General features: G+C 35.6%; 1 long non-coding RNA gene across 2 annotated transcripts in view; it reads right to left on the reverse strand.

The window, feature by feature from the left end:
* Positions 1–22,824, reverse strand: part of LOC146543482 (uncharacterized) — a 57,519-nt gene that overhangs the window by 10,387 nt on the left and 24,308 nt on the right. For both annotated transcript variants that reach the window (XR_014886112.1, XR_014886111.1), the window contains 3 exons: positions 18,509–18,706; positions 13,540–13,630; positions 9,234–9,504 (listed from right to left, as the gene is read on the reverse strand). This is a non-coding gene — a long non-coding RNA (uncharacterized LOC146543482). The remainder of the gene's footprint in view (positions 1–9,233; positions 9,505–13,539; positions 13,631–18,508; positions 18,707–22,824) is intronic.

Genomic DNA, 22,824 nt, shown 5'->3' on the forward strand with positions numbered 1-22,824 from the left:
TTTCAATGATATAGTGATTCTTCCTTACTGCAATTTATGAACATTTTTTCACAAAATATGGAACTGTTCACATATACTTTGCATGTTATGTTCAAGAAATCTTGAAGGGACTACTGTATTTGTTGCACTAAGAGATGAAATAATCTGTGTTTAATTTTTTACCGCAGGAAGCCTTTCGTAGTGCTGTAATTTAGTAAAGTGTAGTCAGTAGCTAGAAGTGTATCCAGTTGTATGTAACACTGGGAAAAAAATGTGAAAAAGGAACCTATGCAAGTCAAACTGAAGGGTACAAACAAATTGGAATTAGACCAGGACACCGGGGCTAATTTCCACCATCCTATAAAAAGTACACGATAACTTTAGTGATGACAAATGGTCAAAATCCCAGTGTTATGTCTTATCCAGCTGAAAGCTGACAGCTCCAGCAATGCTGTCCATTAACACCATGCTGGTGAACTTGTATTGACTCCGAAGGCAGAGTACTGCCCACCAGAAAAAGGAAAAGAAAAGCTGTGTTTTCTTTTTGTTGCCTTTCCTAAGAAGTGATTTATTTCCTATGACCCTGAACTTAAAATCAAAGTGAAATCAAAGGCTAAGCAGATTTGCTATGAACAAAGGCAATGAACCAACAAAGAACTTGAGCACATGCTTAATTTTAAGCATTGTGATAGCTACACTGAACTCAAAAAAGGAAGAGTGGCTGTGCTGGGTCAAATTCCTTGGGAAGAAAGTATATAAATGCTACTTCTTTTAATAATATTTGCCCACTCGTTTATGGCTCAAAGATTTTCTTATCCAGAGATGGCATGTTGTTATTTAATAGTTTTGGATGGATTCTCCTTCCATGAACTCATTTAGTTTTTTTGAATCTAAGTCAAATTTTGGCATCCTTAACAGCTTCTGAAATGTTGTTCCACAACTTATTTCTTACACATAAGGAGCATCCAGCCATTTTCCACTTGTCTTTTTCATGGCATTTCCAGTCCTGTAGATCTTTATCATATTATGCTTACTTGATTCTTTCCCAGTCTGAAGACTACATTTCTTCTATCACATGGAGGCTATTCCATAAGCCTTATCACCTTTGTTACTCTTCCTTTATCCTCTCTGAAACAGTAGCATCAGAATCACTCACCACACTGAAGATAAAGAGTAAACAAGGGTTACACACACAAATATTTTCTAACTCAGTTTCCTGAATTTTCTGACTAATGTTGGGCACTAGCTGACAAATTCAGTTTAAGTCAATGGATTTGGAATCTGCTCAGTTTGAAGCATTTAACAAATAAATATATAAATAAATAAGAAAAAAGGCAACATGGCTTTCCATAACCCATACTATGAAATCATAAAAAGCAAAATCTTTTAAGTCTTCTAAGAATTCACAGTAAATAATTAGTTCAATGAATTACTTGCTCCTGCTCTTTTTTTCCAGATTGTTGTCCATTTGTAGCTAACTGCAACACAAAGATCAGTTAAGAATGGGTGGGTCTTTCAAAGACTCCTGAAGATATCACTGTAGTATTCTGTATCTAAATACCATTGTGAAGCTATTCAGAAGAATAAAGTTAAACAATTTATATTTCAGATTCATTATATCTTTATATATTTTAGGCATAAAATACAAAACAAAAAGATTGACAGTCTTCAACAAAATTCCTAAATTTTGCCTGGATGTGGCTTGATCAGTTCAATTATGACCTGATTTGACTAGTTTTGATTATGTATTGAGATATGTGTGATTCTTACATTCTTACACAATCAAAACTATTCCACTGATAATGAGAAAAAAAAACATTATATAACTACAAACTATTCCTGCTAGAAAACTTTTGCATATCTAACGTATTTTCTGAAAAAGGAAGTCAGAAGGGACAGGGTGAGAATGTGCATTCCTGTACATACACACTCTCTACACACTCAACACTATGCAGATATGCAGCTTGAGTAATAATTTGGAAATAACATATGAAAAATAATATAATTCCTTTAGCTGCCAGTAATGCCAGTGAAAACCTTTCCATGTACTGATTATGTAGAAATACAGGTAACCAAGTATTATATTGTCTACTTTATGCTATGTAACAAGAGGAGCGATTTAAGAAGTCCTCAAAGTGAGTCTAATCTGGTTCTCCATTCAGTCATTTAATACCTCAGAAGAAACATACTGAGGCAGCAATAGAGCAGTTTTGAAAAATCTGTGAAGAAACAAAGAGAATTGTAACGCACAGAGAAAGTGCTTTGGTTTAGGGGGATACAATGGGATAATAAAAGGTGAGAGGCTTTCTGAAGCTAAGTCACAAAAGGCAGGATAGCATTTATAGTTGGCATTAATAATAGAATTTATTATTTCCATGTGAGTTTTGGCCTGTACTGTATGAAGAAAGAAAATGATAAGATTTTTCAATCCTGCCTTATTGGTCTTCTGAATGCATTCTTCATATTCGATTGCACCATCTGGTTGGCAATTTGCCTGCATGTCCTTCCTGCTTTCTTGGAAACTAAGCGTGGATGTGCTCAGGAAAGAAATGGGAGACATTGCCACTCAAAGAGTTGCATGAATCATAGAAAATCCTAAGTTGGAAAGGACCCATGAGGATACTTGAGTCCAACTCCTGGCTTCACAACTCAAAAATTAGACCCTATGACTAAGAGCACTGTCCAGACACTTCTTGAACTCCAGCAAACTCAGAGCTGTAACCAATTCTCCATAGAGTCTGTTCCAGTGCCCAGCATGCTCTCAGTGAAGAACCTTTTTGTTTATCCAGCCTGAACTTCGCCTGTCACAGTTCTGTGCCATTTTCTTGGGTTCTATCACTGATCACCAGAGGGGAGGTCAGCGTTGCCCCTCTGTACTTGCTTGTGAAGAAGCCATAAGCCACTATGATGTCTCCCTCCAGTCTCCTCTTCTCTGGGCTGAACAAAACAAGGGATTTCAGACACACTTCAGACATCTTCCCCTCTAGACTCTTCACCATCTTTGATTAACTTTCTGAAGGTTTACTTTTGGATATGCCTAGAAATACTCATTCATCATAGAGTTAGTGGCACCAATGGCATTGATCTCAATCCTCTCTCATTTTGAGAGAATGAATTAAGCATCAAGCAACTGGATAAGAAAAAAGAACTGTGACCACCAAAGAAAACCCAAGACCACGGTCAAGCGATGTATTACTGAGTGGCTAGATGTGGCTGATGAGCTGGTGCTTGCAATTTTGCACTAAGATCTTAGTCACTCATAATCTTTGGAAAGCACTACAAACTTTGCTTTAAGTAAACAAGTACTATGAACTAGTCCAGTTCATAGACTAGTTTATGTCTCTCCATAAACAGCACTTATATACCCTGTTCTTACCTATAGACATTGCCTCCATTCATTGTATAAAGCACCTAAGCTGTGAGTTACACAACAGAGTGAGGCACTGCAGCATTCTGCCTCAGGTGGGATGCCTCTTTCCTCTCTAGAAATCTGTGCCTTTTGCTGTCTGGCAGTTCCAGCCATATCACAGCACTGAAATCCATGGCAGCACACTAACGTGGCAGCTTGCACAAGGCTCTCTGGCTCTAGGGATCCCAACTGTTCATTTTGTACACATTGGCTAGCTAATGCATCATCCTCCACCTTGCTGCCTCCTTTTCTTTGCATCTTCTCTTCAACTACTACAGTGAAATTATGCACCACAAATCACAAGGAGAACTTATTCATTCAGTTTAGACAGTAGGAAAAACATTGTGCTCTGTGTAACTGTGCAGTGCAACTTACAAAAGAGACTTCATGATGGGAAGTTGAATCTGTGAGACTCAAACCTCAGCAAAGTTGTTTCTTCACCCTCTCCACAGAAATGACTCCTTATCATGTAACTTTACACACAACGCTTGTAACATCTACTGCACATCTCCTGATCTCCATTCTCTCCCGTAGAATCAACCTCTGCCATGCTCTAGCTGCTGGCTGGTGCAGAGGCAGTCTCTCCTAATTTCTGAGTTCTACATGAATTAATGTCAGGTTTGTATTTTTTTTTTTCCGTCTTTTTTTTAAACAAGAAACGTTCCTGCTTTTTCCATTAAGACCTTACTTTTGGTTAGGCCAAAGCTGTGCAACAAGCAACAACTCCTGTGTTGAACACTGTTCTGTGCAGTTGTGCCTGTAAAAGCTTCTGCAACACTGAAGGAATGCCAGTCTTCAATAGAATGCAACATATACATTTATATACAGGGATTATTTAAAAAAAAAAAAAAAAAAAAAAGTAGAGGACCCTTAAAAACATCCCAAGTAGAAAACAACAGCTTTCAGCATTAAAAAGACAAGTATTTACCACAGTTAATATACCCATAGTGTCTTAAATACAACCATTATTCTGCATTCCAACTATTGAGACATACTGCAGTACCCAATATGCCAGAGCACTGTAACTGTTAGTAAATGATGACTTTTTAATGGGAAACCCTGTACATGTTAAAAATATGATACTCTCCCTAATCCTATGTAGCTGGAGATATCTTATGCAGATCATGAAGATTTAGAAACCTCTGAAAAACAGATGTGCCAAGCAACCTACTAAAAGCAAGCATATATTGAATTTATTTATTAATTTATATGCTGCCCATCTCAAAGCAGAGTCTGTACAGAATAAACAAAAATTAAACCAAACTGGGCTCAGTGCCAAGAGAAATCAGCTATACCAATAAAAGTGGGGGAGTGTACAAGATGTATGTGTGTCTCCAGATATTGTGCTTGGTGGACACACCACAATATCAATCGTGGAAGTAACAGAATTACAATGTACAGTAAGGATGCTAATATTTGAGAGTGGGAGAGAGTAATTATGACAGAATTAATTTACAACTAAGGAAAGCCACAGAACAGAGCCAATTACAGTGGAGGAAATACAAAGCGTGTGAGTTTGTAACGAAGATGGAGCATGTATACCATCACACAACAGCTACATGACTTCAGCTCTAACTATTGATCATATCCCATTTTATTCTCTGCTCGTAACATGTAAACAAGAGGAAAATATTGCACATATCATGTGAAGGCTTTCTGATGGGTATTCCCTCAAATATACATAACTCTTGTTCTGTCACTACCCTCTTCCCCATATTTTATTTATAACACATCAGGGTTTTTAGTCCTTTTTAAAATTTTGATGACTTAGATGAATAATGATGAGGTAGCTGCCTAAATACAGAGCTACTATGAAGAAATGCCTCTGAGATCTAGACAGAGGACAACAGAGAAGCACACTTCATTTTTAACAGGCACAAAGATAAAGCCACACAATTAAAATGGCTTTTGGCTGCAGAACCTCTCTTGATTCTGACTCTTTTTTCATTATTATGCTTTTTTTTTTTTTTTTTTTTTTTTTAATCTATACCACTCACAGGGTGAAGTTTAAACTTTTTTTTTTTTCTTAATTCTCCCTGCCAGGATACCCAATATCGGCTCTGTTTATGACACATGAAATTTTACATTTATTCAGTGAAGCCATTTCCAGCAACTCCCCTGCCCTCCCAGTCACCTATCCAGTTTCTCAGAGTTTTGCCATGCAATCCCCTCCTCATAAAGCTAACAACAACTTCAGCAACAGGTTCAGATTCTTCACCATGGAATAAGATTTTAAATCAGATTCAACACTCAAATTCTGATTATAGAAAATTATACCTTTTCTTTGATACCTAGTAGTTTTGATCTATTTAAGATAGATCAAGTTCTACTGAATTGTGTTACAGTGATACCATCAGAAGCATCAGTGCTACTGATGCTGAGCCCAGTTCAACAGAGTTGAAACATAAAAAAGGTATGTGCTATAAATAATTGTGGAGGATGAATAGCAATCAATAACATGTGACCTAACTGAATTAATTTTACATTGCTTATAATATAAATACAGTAAAAAATACTGAAATATGTAATTTCTAAAATACTGTTTTCAAAGTCTTTCCAATTCATTTAGCATTTTGAAAATTGCTAGCTAAATTCTGTAACAATATGATGAATTTAATTAATCTCTTACAAACATAATATAAAGGAGCACACTATTCCAGATTTCTTATTATTATTGTAAAAAATCTTTCAAATTAGTAGGTAGGACAGTAAGTCAAAATCTTTGACACAACTGCATGAAGCCTTCACAAGTAACATTATTTCTGGTTCCATATATCTATATCTATATCTAAATATTTATTTCAAATACTGAGTTATTTCACTAATAATGTTATATTCCAGAGGAGCAAACTTTCCTCCTGCCTCACCAGGTTCAGTACCCGCACACCCACATGTGCAGAGAAAGTCATACACACTAAAACCATTTATTTTCACAGAAAGTTTAGCACAATACAACTTCAGCTTCTATGATTAGAAAATATTTTCCCTTTCACATTAACACAAATCTCTTACACTTAGATCACACTTGAATCCTGAATTGGCTTTATCAGCTGCTTATACTTCTAATTATAACACACAGTTTTCATTCGCCCTTTAAACAGCTATAGCAAATTGGGATACAATTTTCTCCCCTGGGTATTTGCTTCCAGAAAATCACCATTTTCTGAAAGTTTCAGCCACAGAAAAAGTCTGTATTCAAAGCACAATACAAACAGTGTACAGTAAACACAGACTGAGATTACACCTTAACCATGGAAGAAAAAAGTAATGGCTAATTGCTCACTTAACAATATTTAATTTTATGTGCCAAATCAGGTTTGTTCCCCCAGAAACACACACTGTTCTGATCATGTAGTTAGCATCATATGTCTGTAAGCATAGACAAGGGACATGAATTAAGGTTAGGAACTTAATTCTAATATTTCCTAACTTTGAAGTTACTAGCTTTGCAACTTCAAGACGTTAATGAAGTTCTCTCTATGCAATACTAAAGCACATATCTGTTTAACTGATTTCAGTGCCAGTGAACAAGTGATAAATCAGAAGCACACAGTCATGAAAAGCCATTCACAATGCCAGCTGTGATGACTACTGTGGCATTTGCCATAGTTTACAGGTCAGAATTGCTATTTATTAACATTAATTTCACAATGTGCAACCATTTTTTCAGGCACTTTCCAGGGTCAGCTCTTGTACCAAGTAACTTAAACCTGTTTTCATATGGAGTCTGTTCAAAATCTCATTACTGAAAATGGAAACAGTTCAACTGATGTGGGTTAAAAATCAATGGATTTTGCAAGAATGTCCATATTTCAGAATGCATAAGCTACAACTCAGCAAGGTACTTGGGTATGTGCATACTAATTGCATACTAATAGTCCTTTGGTTATCAGTGGGAGTACTGATATTCCTGAAATGAATCAAGCGCACCTATAATGCCAAGTAGGAATTCACACTGATTTAAGGAAAAGAAAGAGGAGAAGAAAGGTTAGACATGTGATAAGCAATGCATCTGTTATTTTCTTACAGGCTATACAGAAGAAAAGACATAGATGAGTATAAGAAAATGGTAAGGAAAAGAGTTCAAGAACATACATTCAAGATGCATATAAAGCCTATAGAAAGCTTCTTATTCTGTTTTCCCCAAACGTTCAGAGAGAATTTTTGTGCTGCCAAAGCTTGCAGCTTAAGAGCACATGGGAATCCAACAACTTGAGAACAACTCAGCATCAGAAAGATAACTCTTGTCAGTGAAGTTCAAAGCAGTGGAATACAGAAATATTCCTCAGATTTGTCCTTTGGTTGTTTGGTGAAGAACAACAGCTGACATTTAACTCCATGCATAACACAGCTGAATTCATTTTGACCAATGATGTAGCAAATGTGTCAAAATAATCCACTGCATTAGAGTTGGGACCAAGCCCGTAAAACCTCTTCCATGTGACTAATCTGACCAATAGAATCTAGATTAAAGGATACGCATACACACATACAGAAACAGCATTTAGGGTTTTAAACTATTCATCTTAGAGAGAGATAAAATTCATGAAAACATCCAAACTTCTAGGGCACTCATTAGAAGCAAAGTGAAAAACTCTAAGGGTTTGACCATTAGCATGCTGGCACATAACTCGCTTTATGAAGTAATCAAGCTCTCTTTCAGAATTATACGATCATCCCTGTGTATACCCTAGCTTCTTAAAATTTGCAAAAGCTTTCTAGCTTTTAAGTTACTGCTTTTCTAAGGTTTATCAATTGCTCTTAGTTTCTTGGCAGACCTCCAAACCCATCTGGCCAGTAGCATGAACCCAGCGATCTTGACATCAAAAATTCTATCTTAAAAAGCCAAATACCTTTCTTACCGTCATGAGCAGTACAAGCTTTCAGCACACCAAATCGCTCTCTCCTGCAGCACACACACATACACACACAGAAAAAACATGGCCTTAGCGTAGCACACACACAAATGATCCTACTGCATTTTGTTTGCTGTCATACTTAACCTCACTATTTTAAAACCAATGCTTCCTATATACAATAGTAATTGGAAATGGCCTTCAACAGTCTCCCAAGAACACAATTATATTATATAATGATATCTGAGAATTAGCAAGACACCGTATCACCTTGTTTATCCGTAACTAAAGGGGTATGATGAATGAGAAAGCCTGTTCCTAGCTAATGCCTTTCTGACCACCAAAATTCACTAAATGGATGATCCTAATTGCTTCCTAGTGCTCCTGAAATACCATATTCACAAAACTCTCCTCTTATAGTCTATATAGACAGTCCTATTTAAAAATAAAATCCATCTGCGTTTACTTCAGGCCTTACTTTAATGAAATTCTATCCTTATCATAGATATGGGCACACAAACTATGGAAGTGATGTTACAAACCAGGATTTTCACTTACATAAAATGATGTTGTAAGGGAAATCTGACATTTTGGTGAAGTAATCAACCTTAAACTTAGTGACAGGTAGGACACTAACCTGACCACTGCCAATGCTCAGATAACGTATAACTGTTTAATTGTACATAAGTTCTCATTGAACTATTTTTTACATGATTCATGGTAATGATAAACCTTATTTAACACAGAACACATAACTTTACTTTTTTGCCTTTCTACATTGAACTGAATTCAAGGACCAAAACAAACATATGTATGTTTCTACATCCTAAAGTGCAAATGCTCTCTGTAGCTGAGATCCACGTTAAGAGGTGCTGTAAGCATTAATTTATTAATTGCTTTAACTGGCACAGAGAAATGAAGCACCTTGAGGTTTCCCAATTCTAATGAGATCTCCAGTGCCCAGCATTTCGCTGTCAGAACAAACTTACTGTAAATTGCAGCTTGCACTTGTGACGCATAGTCACAGAAGCGCCGGTTTTCTTGAAGATGGAACATGTTAGGGATTCCACTGCACTGGCTGTTTTGCTACTTAACCTGTTTTTCCTTGCAAGGGAGAAGGTTGCTGCTCTCCCATGCGTTGAGCACACTTGGAACTACAACTGCTGCATAATGAACACGCCTGTTGCTGCCAAGGTTCAGAAAACATTTGGGCACAGGTGTCGGTTCCTTGTCAGTCTCCAGGGCCAATAAATGGAATCTCTGCAATGTAAAATGAGACAATACATTCACAAAGTCATTATGTTTTCCCAGAACATGCAAAGCTCCAAAATAAATGCATTTCAAGCCTTGTAACACCCCCGTATTCATAAGGCTCATTACTGTTTTTAATTTTGCTTGCTGCTTATTTACTGTTTACTCTCTTGCTTTACTGCCCCGGTGAAATTGCTCTTAATTGATGCCTTAAATGGAAAGAAACAAAAAAAGAAAAAGAGGAGCACAATTCCAGAGATGCTTGGTCCCTAACTAATCCTACCACAGACTCACTGCTGCCAAAATGGCACCATATTAAAAGGTTAAAAGAACTTCTTCCAAGTTCCTGTATCCTCTTTAATCTCTCTTGTCAATCTTTTAAAGTGGCTTTTTGGCAGTGAAAGTAGCCATCTCTGTCCTGTGACAAAATACTTTCAACAGAAGAGATGACCTTACAAGCAAAATGATGATGTCTCTCTAATGACTACAGCTGTCTTAGCTTTATTTTCATAGGAACAAAGTCCCTCTGAGGAATAAGAAATACAACTTTTCCCTGCGACTAAATTTTTTATCCCCTAAAATAGCAAGATTCTCAGCAGACTCTCATACATTAGCTTTCCCAAGAGGCCTTCCCCCTGATTCCCTACTAATTTTTGAATAGCACGTTGCCCAAGACCCAAAGCCCCACTCCCACATGTGGCACAAAAGCTCCATTTGGTTTTGTTCTTATTAATGAATCATATTCCCTTTATATTAAAAAAGCTCCGCTGCCCTTGCAAACCCTGCTGAATATCTGAAAGCTGCTTGAGTACCCCAGCATAACCTGAAGCCATCTCCAGTGATAATGCCACCAGCTTACATCTATCCGCTGCACAGATGCCAGCTTTGCTCAGCCTCAGAACATTTCAACAAACCCAGTCTGTTCCACACACAATTTCAGGATGCTTATCCCACACATCCTTAGTTGGCTTGAAAGAACACTTATCTAGGCTAAGTTCCATTCCAGCCAACATTCCACCCTTAGGACCAGGCTCTCTATCATAAACAGAGGAATGCTGTTTCTTCAGGTAACACTGCCATCCACTGAAGCATCATTCCTGCCTAAGGGTCTGCTTTTGGTTGTTTGGAGCTGCAAAGAGCAGCCCTTACATCGCTCTGAAGCTGATATAACAGAAGAAATGCCCAACATGCCCAGAATCCAGTTTATGGAGACATATCTCTAGGAGCCAGCACGAATTCAGCGTTAGCTTCAAACTTCAACTCATACATTATTCTCTCCCACAAGAAAATGACAGATTTTCAGATTCTCAATTTTACGCATTATCAATGGCCCTCGAAAGAACACAGCGGGGTCAGGCACAGAAGATGCCACAAAATCAGCAAAGCACAATCCAGCTGCATCCCAACATACACACAGGATATCAAGCACTCCATTAAATACAACCCACAAGTAAAAACATAAGCAGTAAAACAGGTACACACAGCTGATGACAATAAAGAATGGTATACAATTATTCATTTCCCTCATCAGAAAACAATCAGCAGTAACACCAAGGAAATATCAGCCATTCCTCAGCCACCACTTGGTTTATCCCACTCTAAATCCTTTTGCCTGGTGACAGCATAAATGACAAGATCAGAAACGATGGTTTCCTCAGGAAGCATCAGGAGCAAAGTGAGTGGAGAAGGTTTTAAGGATAGAATGATGCAAAAGCATACACTCTGCTGGTTCAAGGAAATGTAAACTTAAATGTTATTGATAAAATGAAACAGTGAATACTCTCGTAGCAGCACACAAAAAATGGATTTTTTATACCATCTCTATCCACAAACCCTGGAGAAAAAACTTTAGGCTGTACCAGGCAGCAATTGCTGAATTACTTCTCAACATCTGAGACAGTCAGCAGAACTCACAATAATTGGGTTTTGCATATGAAATAATAATTGGCTGCTGAGGTATATTCAGCTTTGTGAGACAAAACATAAAGTTGCAAAACTATGATTTCTTCAGCCTACCAGAGAAAAATGTCCTATCAGCCCCAACAGCATTGCTGGTTAAATGTAGAGGCACGTGTGAGTAGTCACACACACAATCCACATTTGTGGAAAAAACTTACAGACCCAGGACATCTTTACTACAACAAATACTTTGGCATACTTCATGTTGACTACTAAAATAGAGATGTATCTACTGACAATCACCACATAATTTCGAGGTGCTCTAGAATTTGTACACCCTAATACTCATCAGTTATCTAATATTAATTCCTATATGTATCAGTATCATTTTATACAATAGTTTATATAAACTTCAAATAAATGAAAATTAATAAAATTGAATTCATTGGAAAATTTTGTTGTTCTAAGACTAATGTAATGAAGTCTATAAAATAAGTATAATTGATATTACCGATAAAAGCTTCTTTTTGAAGTTTCTTCAGAATAATTTTCTCTTTCAAAATTACAAGTTCTAGTAATTTTCACAACCAAGTCAACATTTCAATCATGCCTCATTTCTAAATATTAATCTTGTTTTAGCTGGTTTTCAAATGGATTTTGTTTCCATGGCTTAAAGTGAGAAATCTTTCAGATTAGCTGATAAAAACAGCAATCTTTTACAAAAGTAAGCCATTCCTTTGTAACCTTGCAAATTAGTCAAGCATGTTTCTTGAGAAATAAAATGCAGAGGGCCTCTTACATGAACAAGGTTTGCTGTACAAAATAATAATGGGGCTTAAATCTGCAACCATTAAAACTAATTATTCATCAGCTATGATTTAATGGTAACGCAGGATTGCTAATTGTAGCTTTCAAAAATATTTATTTTTTAATGGAAAGGTATAAGTATGAAAATTGTTAAAATCAAAGTCAAGATTTAAGAAATCTGTTATGAGGGAGTATTGGCAAAAATCACACACTGCACTGCTACAAACTGTGTGAGGCAGCAAACACTATGCTTTTTAAGAACACATTTTCAGTTATTACTATAAAATTGTAATTAGATAGTAAATTACAATGTTAATATTCACTTTGAACAAATAAGTGTTTGTAGTTGTAGGACTGGGCATTATTATGGTAGCGCAGGGACCTATTCACCAAATAAGACAAAGACTTTCTTCATAAAAGTTATTCCATTCTGTAGTTTCTTCTTATGAACTTGCATGAAATGCTAGATTTTTATGTGCACTATTTGCTGAAGTCATCTTCACCAACATCAAAATCTATATTTCCCTTTGGGGAAGTGCCAAAACAAGCATTATTCTCATCTGGTTTCACTATCCAAAGAATACAAAGAAATGAAAGAATCATTTCTCCACATACAGAGAAAAGATTATGTAAATGAAATGACAAACTCTGATCGGTTGTACAGGAACTTTAGCATTTCCTTTTTCATGGGAGGGGAAAAAAAACCTCTAATAGCTTACATGAATCACTACAATATACTCTAATATACTAGTAATATATTATACTCTACATGTAACTATATATATTACATATACATGTTAATATAATGTTAATAATATAATACTACAATAATATACTATAGCATACTTTACTTTTTCAATAACATATATTCCCCATCTAGAATATCAGTAATATATAAAAATAGCAAATAATTATTTAGCTTCAATTACTTCTGTGGGATTTTTTCTTTACCTTTTCCACGTTCAAGAAGCAATTCATGTTGCAGTCAAATAAGTTATTCCAGAAAATATACAAAAACAGTTTATTTCCCTGTTTGTAAAGGAGGAATGATTAAAAAACGCTACTCATTATGAAAAATCTTTTTCAATACATTTTGTTTATCTACTGCTTATAAAACCTGAAATTTTAGAAAGTATCTCTGAAAAGATGTTAGAACATTGTTTAACGATGAATCTTTGTAAATTATATTATGGACACAAATTACATTTTTAACTATGATTCAGTAATCTCTAGAAGAGTGATAGGCTTCACTACACATAGTTGTAGGCACACACAGAGATGTCTCATTCAATGTGCATAATATCTTGTAAGAGATGCATAAGAAAGTAAATACCATACCTGTTCGGAATTTAAGGAGTAACTACCTTCCAGTGTCAGAAAGCAACTACACAGGAACCACATTCCACACAGAAATTTGGTAGGCCTGCAACTAGACAAGGTAATTATACTTTTGACAAAAAGCAGACCAAACCAAAAGAGTCTGATTTTAAAATTACAGGGATTGATTGACTCTATTCATGGCTTTAGAGTATCAGGATAAGTCCCAGGAGACATGGATGAGCAAGCAGAGAGGAGGTAAGGCTGCCAAAAGGTGAGTGATAAATACATTTATCATACAGTTTTGCAATTTATCTTCTATATCTCCAGTTTTTCATATAGCCCCCATTTGTAATCACAAAGTGAAAAATTAGGGAGGGATGTGATAAATTAATTTGTGAATTTTGATCTCTAATAAGTCATTCATGTATCCACGCAATTTCAATCTAGCTTCTAATCACAACTACTCTTTCTGGATGAAAATTAACAAAACGAAACAGGAAAAAAAAAAGAAAAAGAACATATAACAAAACATATAACAAAGTTCAAAATGAAAAACAATTAAAAGATAGAATATGTGTTTCAGCAATGTATGCACTTTTAGAACTTATTTTCTTTTTCCACTATTTTTGAACACAACTGGAAAGATTTCAGAATTACAAACCAAGTAGGAAATTTGTGACCAAAATGAATAACCTCTTAAACCGAATACCGTTGAAGTTGAGCTAATATTACTGACCTATTAATCCATTTATTTAGGATTTAACACATTCCAAAGCAGCTTAGCCAAGTATTATGAATATGCTACTCAAAGTAAAGTTCTTTCTTGTTTTGAACCACAGTAATCTCGGAATTCTAAAGAACGCATTTTTATTTCCATTCATTTTGGTTCTTAAAACTGTAATATTGGTTCTAATTGGACTAAAGCAACTCAGTACACAACTACATCATATAAACCAACTGTTTAACTAGTTTGGATAAGATCCATTATTTTCATGAATGGATCTCATTTTTATTTTTGTTTATTTTTACTATCAGAGTAAATGCACACTTTTTTGCTTGTTTTTCCTAATGACATTTTGTGATATACTTAGAATAAATGAAAGGAATAGTTATTGTTGTAATTATTATTTTCTGTTTAGTTTTTTGTCCTGCTATCCTCGCTATTTTCTACTTTTAAGATGCCATTTACTGAGTATACAAGTGCACATACTCTAAACATGCAAATGTATGGGGTCCTGAAAGCCTCATGTATGCACTAACACGTGCTTTTAGAAATATCTTTCACTTTAATTCCTTCAGTTGTTTGAAAGCGTAGATCTAAATAATAAAGTTACTAATTTTTTTATATTTAGAAATCTTCAGCTAACCTTCCCTACACTAAAAGACTGAGCCAATTCACTGAATGAAATTAAGTAAACTCACATTCCAAGTTGATAGCTGAACATGAAGTTGAACCATGTCTGATACTTAATAGACTGTAAAATATTGAAAACACTTGTTTAAATATTTGGGTCGTGTAAATTCCAGACCTAAATGCGGAATTTCCAACATAAATAGTCATGATTGTCATTTCTGTAGGTGAAATTTACATGTAGATTGACAGATGGAAAAATTTTTAGAGCCCAACTCCACTCTAAAATCCTGATTCCAGTGTAATTTCTATGGGAATTTTGCCACCAAATTCTGTCAAAACATTCAAATGTCGTATCTTAAAATATAAGTTGCAATGGATGTAAACTTAATTCTTTGCTTAGTCAGGTGGTTGAAATTTGAATTTGTATAATCCCTCTTTGCTGTATGTCTAGAAGAATTCTTTTTTGGATTATTGAAAAAATTGATGCCTGTGACCGTGCTACAGAGATACAATCATGAGTCTTGCAGTCATCCAGTAAAAAGAGGAAAAAAAACATTTGTATTGAAAAAAAATCTCAAATCACTGGTAGAGATGGCAAATAAACTAGTCTTCACCAGGATACTTATAACTGCACACAAAAATTTGAGGAAGGCCAATTTATACCAATTAAACATTTGATCTGGATTGCTTACAGTAACTTTCCCATGACTTCAGTTTATCTCTCCTTCAGTATTTCTCTCCTTGTTGTAAACTAATTGAGAACAATACTTCATATTTCACAAAGGTTAAAGAAGCCCTCAGAGGGGAAGTAAAAGTTATTATTCTCAGCTAATAGAATACTCAGTATCACTAAAGATTAATTACTACTATTTTGGGGTCTTCTTACAGACCAATAAACTGACAAGCAACGAGCACATACAAAGGAAATAAAGAGTAAAATCAACATTCATATATTGTGCCTCTTATCACAAAATGAACAAATAATCTCAATTATTCCATTGTTTTCTACACAACAGTCACAACAATATTTCTCTGGGCCTAATTCTTACAAATTGCTGATATATCTTTACCTATAATATGGAAGGAAAGAACAAGCAGGAAAATCCAAATTCTTAACTGTGCTTATACAGTTGGCTACTGTTACAGAGCAGCCATTTTCCTTATGGAGGTGCCATGCTAAAAATTGAGCCTACCATTATTAATGCCATGAGGTATTACATGGAATTCCCACACTGAATTGGAACAGCTCCACGTATGAACTCAGTTTATGCATCTTAATTTATTTTTACTGCATCTCAACCTTCCAACACATGTATTGTTTATTTGACAGACAGAATAAGGCAATTGCTTCCTGCTCCTGTGCTTCTCAGAAGTTGTAAGCAATGCCATCTGGAGCAGACTATTAGCTGGAAAGTTGCCAAGAGGTATTCCATATCTTCCTAGGGAAAGAGGTCTTCTGTCGTGCACAAGATGATGCTTTTTGGAGGTGTGGCAACCAATGAAATAAGATCTTATGAAGCCACAAACCATTACAGCAAATGTTAGGATTTTCAAAAACTTGCATTATTTACCATTTTTTCCCCCAAAAAACAAGGAACTCTTATGACTGACACCATTTTGGCTAATATTGTGTGCATCTTGAAAGTATCACCCAAAAGACTTTACTGTACACTGTTGACAAAAGTTAGAATAGAAACAATATTTTCAAGCTCAAGTACATCATCCTTCTATAATTGGCAATGGAAACAGATTTCTTGATATAGTTTGGCAGTGTGAAATGACTATAAGATTTCAAGTCACAAAAATGGCTGAAGGAAAAAAGCTGTTGAAGAAGAGAAATCACACATCAGCATCATGATAATATGGTGATAGAAGCTACAGTAAATGCATAGATTAATATGTAGGTGATTCAGTTTGCTCTTGCCAAATTAAAAAGGCAATGATCCATTCCCCCTAATTCTGGAGATATATGGCAAAACATACACTTACCTAAAAACCTAGGTTGACTTTAGGCACTATTTATTTCTAATTGGAAACCTCATTTCAGACTGGCTTTTTTGTGTGTTGTTTTTTTGTTTTTTTGTTTGTTTGTTTTCCTTTTCGAATACCATCATACTATGAACAGAGAATTAATCCAGATCTATCAACTGATCAGTGCCCCACAAAGCTGCCATCTCCTTGAGCAGCATCCACTTCCATAGAAGATAATAGGCTGCAAGTATTCTTTTGTTGCAAGTGAAGAGTTATGGAAATTAATCATTTGTTTATTTATCACTTTCTATTTAACCTTTGAGCTAACAAGGAAGGAGTTCATAGACATTACTGTGAAACTGAATACAGCTTTTCTGGATTTATTTATTTATTTCCCCTGAGAAAAGGTCCAGTGAGAGCAGGTGCCCCAGTCTCCACCATCATCTAAAGAGGAAATAAAGTAAGAGCTGCTTCAGTCATTGGACTGATGTGGGAAGAAATCTGTTTAGCTCCACCTTGTTAGCAAAGCAGATATATTAAAAATCAGAAGTTATTTCTGTAGATTTACACAGCAAAATAAAGTGTGGAACAACTCCGGTGAAAAAACACATTCTGTTAAAGGCATCTCAATATTCATTCATTGAGCTAATCCTTATTTCTGGACTGTCAGATGAACTAAGCCTGGCATAACTTTTAGCAATTTCCTTCTCTTCAGTAAAGAAAATCACAACAGGAGGTTGTTGGCATGTATGTCTGCTAGCTTTGGGCAGCACTGACATCAAACAATTTCACCTTAAGTACTAGTCCATAATTCAGCCCCAGATCCTAAATACGAACAATGAAACTATGTTCATTAAAAGTAAAAATCACTGCCAGTAAAGAAAATCTGAGTTCATGTTAAGGTAGTAACTAAGGTGGAAAACACAAGACTTTGGAAATGAGGATCTTGCACATATCATCTCATTTAAGCCCAATATGTCTAGATGCATCTTTCATTATGTAACTTCATGGCATTTTTCCATGCTGTAGAATATCCTCATAGGTGGGTTTTATATCAAAATCATTATGTACAATGTACATATACTGCATCTCCACATTCTACACATTTAATAGCAATTCTCATCTTCTAAGACACACGGCTGAGTTGTTCATTAAGCAATTTTTAAAGAGTTTTATGGCCTTGTGAACAATATATTTTTTTTGTGGAAGCAGACTAAATTGTTGTATGCTGTGATAATTACACCAAACTAATTGTAGGTAAAATTAGCAAGGGGTCAGACCAATTTGGTTTCACAAGAAAATATATGCTTTGCTTACCCCTTAAGTGATCTTTAGAAAATTAATCAAGTAAAACTGAGTCTCCTTAAATCAACATACATCATTTTCTGTACATTCACTCTGAAACAGGAAGTTTTAACACTGCTTTGAAAAATGTAACTTACTAAATGTTTTTTTGATTATCATTTTGGTTTAAATTACCAATTAACTTTACCCTAGAGAATCAAACAACATGAGCCTTTTCCACTTTACGGGTACATTAAAATGATACTCAAACACAGCAGGTAGAGAGAAACATCGATAACACAAGTATGTTTTTTAAATCTCTTTTACTACCAGCTATAACATTGCTCCAATAATGGTCTCTAATATTATGATACTCACATAAAATTTCTTTAGATTTCCTGTTTCTATAGTGATACAAGTTCTCCAGACAATGTAAAGTCCATTGTGAAGCCCATATATAGATGCCTTTGATGATTCAAGTACATCATGGAAGCGGTGTAAAAGAAATGCAGCCGCTATTTGAGTCAGTAGTGTTACTGCCGTGCTCTCAAACTCTGCTCCAGAGGTTTAGTTCACCTTTAAAAGAGTAGACTAGGGTGACCTAAGCTCCAAGCAACTGGACTGAACTCTACTCAAGCAAATTTCACACAAAAGGAGCAATATACTCCTCAATTTCCTTGTTTGAGATTGCTTCTAGCAGTATCTCTTACTGATAATAATTTGTATTAATTTAAAAATTTTATCATGTATAGATGATATTTTGTGACTTAAAGCACAACACCGCGGATACTCAGTTACATACAATACATATTAGCATTTCCTAAAGGCCTAGAAAGATTCTCTGTAACTGGCATTTCAGTTATTTCAATGGAAGAGATTGCAAGTTGGTGCAAAACAATTACTTTATTTTCTAGTAAGATACTGTCCCCAATAATATTTTCAGATATATGTTTATGAAGAAATTATTCTTTCAGCAATCTTATTCTGATTGCATCATGTAAAATATTAAGCATATCATAAACACCAAAGATAGCATTATACACATAATACCAATGTTTACTAGTAAGAATATTTAATATGCAATAGAATGAATTGAAACAACTTTGCAAAAAAAAAAAAAAAAGTTCAGACCAATTATTTTAATTCAATGTCCCTCCAAAGTGTTAACTAAAATTCAGTTTTTCCCAAAGCAAGATTATACATAAGTTGCTCCAAAAGTAATGTCTCCTATTTATTTCCATGAAAAATACTACAGCTACAAAGAACACAGTAACACTCTTTGATAGAGCAAATTCTAAGCTACAAAACACTATTTTCCAACACAGTCACCAGCATTAGCTATGCGGTTTCTCCGCAGAACAAAAGCCTGTATGCTGTGTGTGTAATAATCAGCAAGCATTGATGAATGGCAATAGGTAACATTTTTTTTCCACATCAAGGTATTCAATGACACAACTTTGCAAATTCCTGCACTTCCATGTCGGACTCCATTTTGTCAGACTGCACCTCTGCTGATCTGTTACATGGTAACAAAATGGAAGAGGATATTGGTGGGGAGGTTCAACCTCTACCATCATACTACCAACATCTACCTCTGACACTGTGGGCCAGCATAAGAAAATAGGAAGTACTGTTTTCAGAGCAGTCCTCATACTTCTGAATATTTCAATGAAAAAAAAAAAAAAAAATGCTAGATCATTTTGATCAGTTGTAACAAAGACCTGACTTCTCCTGAATTATTATAAAGGTACTTCCTTTGCACCTCATCGACTTAAGGATAAACATTGCCAAATTTTTATTTTTGCTGAGATAAAGTATTCCTTGCAGTTATGAATTAGCACAACTACATTGTCTTTGTTGGTCAAAATACCAAAAATGTCACATTTACAGTGACCATCTTGCTGAAGGGGCTGAAATAGCTCTTGTCGCTCTTATCCCTTTCATAACGTTTCTGCGAATTCAGACATAGTGCTTTTTTGCCACTCATACACTTCATTGTTATTAGCAAAAGATATCAAGGCAAACAAAGGACTGAGCACTTGAGAAATGCAGACCCAAGCCTACATTGTTTTTTGCTATTTTATAGGTGTCTGTGTGCCCATTTATAAAAGATTTCTTAGGGAGATAACAAGAGTTCGTATGTAGGGTACTGGACTGAGAGCCAGGAAACTTTATATGATGTTGAGCAAGTCAATTGCCGCTGGGTGTCTTTGTCTTCCCCTTATCCCATGAACTCTTTGAAGCAGAGATTCTTTTAAATGAATAATTCTGGGAGGTGCTGCTTAAACTGCGGCTGTCAGTGAGATACAGCAGAGATAAATCTGTGGCAGACTCACAGAGGTAGCTGTCCTCTGGTGAAGTGGCCACAGTGGTGGAGGAACCCTCCACGCACTCACTCACACCTGCAGTGGCAGAGGAGAAATGGATGGTACTAGTTTGCATAGCAATAAGCACTAATACAAGTGAAGAGACCTGAAAACACATGTTAAATATCTCACTCTCGTGCTTATTAATGTCAATGCACCTGTAATATGGATAACCCATTCCCTCACCTTGAAAGAGAAGTGTGTCACACACCAGAAATGCATGGACACAGGCTCTGTGCCTCAGAACAAGCTACTTACAGCTTAAGGAGCAAAGATGATGCCACTAAGACACACAACATTTATTAAATCTTTAAACATTAGCTTCAGCAAAGTAGCTACAAGAAATGCCCTCAGAGATAGAAAATCTAAGAAAAATAGTACTGGCATCTAATTACAGCAGTAGAGTTTGCTGCTTTTATCTGTAATTGGACTGTATAGTCTTTCATTCTAATTTACTTTACATCTAAACTGTGATAATCAAGACAAGCAGAACAGAATGGCTTGTAACTGGCTATAGCACCGACACCAGTTAATGCCTAATTATAACAACTAAATTAAAGAGGGGACTGTAAAGAGGTTGACTATCAGTTTGAAGCATTTAATTCTGTGGAAAGAAATAGAGATTTTAAATCCTAAGTAAAAAAATCAATATTATGGCTCATTATATTGATATTGCTAAACAGATTAATGAAATTAAGTATTTTATGTTTTTGTTTTTAAAGAAGTTTTATCACGATGTAAAGATGGCTTCAAACAAAACAAGACCACAACAGAGAAGGAAGTTCACATTCCAGACCACTTTATAAGCCAATCTAACCTGGAAAAAAACAGTAGGTGGAATCTACTTCCCCAGGATATCTCTGAGGGTTGCAGAATATGTTCCATGACTGTGGATTTACTGCAGGACTCTAAAGAAGTGTACACATGGTATAAAACAAAGAAAATCCAGGATCCTGGGAAACATTTTGGTGTAAATCTGACTTTTAATTAAAATCCTTTTGAAAGTTCCAAATACAAATTAATTATCTCAGAAAGACAGGTTAACCGAAAAGAATAATGTTTCCTGTCAGAACGCGTGCAAGTAAGGAAAAGGAATTTGGAAATGCTCAGCACCAATGAGCTCTAGCTAGCATAAATTCTAAACAAACTGTTTTAGGAATTACAATGTAAATTGGCCATCTACATGTTGAACTGAGTATATAAGAATTCATCTTCTGGGATATGAAAAAGGAGCAAAAGAAATAAAAATGCTTGCAGTTAGTGCTCTTACTAAATTGATCTGTAATACTCCAGTAGTAGGTGAGTGAATAACATGGTGCATGTAGCATGATTTGATCCACTCAGTATCGTTGATAGAAAGCAGAAGAGAATGATAAGGAAAAAAAAAAGAAAAGAAAACATTCACCTTGTTAGATCTACAAACTTAACAAAAGTAAGTATCTGCTTTCATATGAGATTCATTAGCACTTTTAGCTTCAACATTTATAGACGACCTCAAAGTTGGTGGTTCTAAAGTTCTAAGCCATGTATACACTTCACATGCTCATCACAGAGCCCATCTGTCAATGGAATTTGCTTCTACAGTTTTAGGAACTTTCTGCCAGCTCCCAAAGTCACTAATACAGAGACCCAGCTCCTTCAGGAAGCAAGGCTTTTGCTGAAGGCTTTTGTCTTTGTCCAGCTTTAAGGTGCATCGAGACATTTAAACTTTGCCCATTTCCAAGAAAATTTGAAAAAAAGTCCTTCTAATTTTTGTTCTGAGTTTTCATGACATTCATCATGTCCAAAGAGCAGAATGTCCTCGCTTGGTACCATGCACAAACCAGGTAACATTTCAGCTGGTTCAATGTGACCTGCACAAGTCATCCAATCAACCTGAGAGTCACTCTAGAGTTCTCACAGCAGAGGAGGGTCCCTGTGGGGGTCACTGCCAAGATAGGCTATTCCCATACAGCACAGTAAAAAGGGGCTCCAATATACACTTTGTCACCAAGGTGCTAACTGACTGGCTATCATGATATGCTACTCTGAAATAAAATGTATTGTGACTGCTAGATCAGAAAACACAATGTTCTTAGCACTGATGTTTCTGGTAAGTAGGATACTGAAAAAGAAAGGTATCAGTGCTCTTCACTGCTGCTCCAGATTATGAATTCTAGCCTCTAATAGAAGTGCAACAATTTTTCTTTATATCTTAAGTCCTTGTTGCTACTTTTTTAATTATTAGCTGGCAGATAGAAGAAATTTTCATCTTTTCTTGTACACAAACTGTAGAAGTACTGAGATAGAATTCCCAGCATTTCATACACAAATTATTAAAAAAAAGCC

This window comes from Meleagris gallopavo, chromosome 13, assembly GCF_905368555.1.
Source record: "Meleagris gallopavo chromosome 13, MGAL_WU_HG_1.1, whole genome shotgun sequence".
In the NCBI taxonomy this organism is placed as follows: Eukaryota; Metazoa; Chordata; class Aves; order Galliformes; family Phasianidae; genus Meleagris; species Meleagris gallopavo.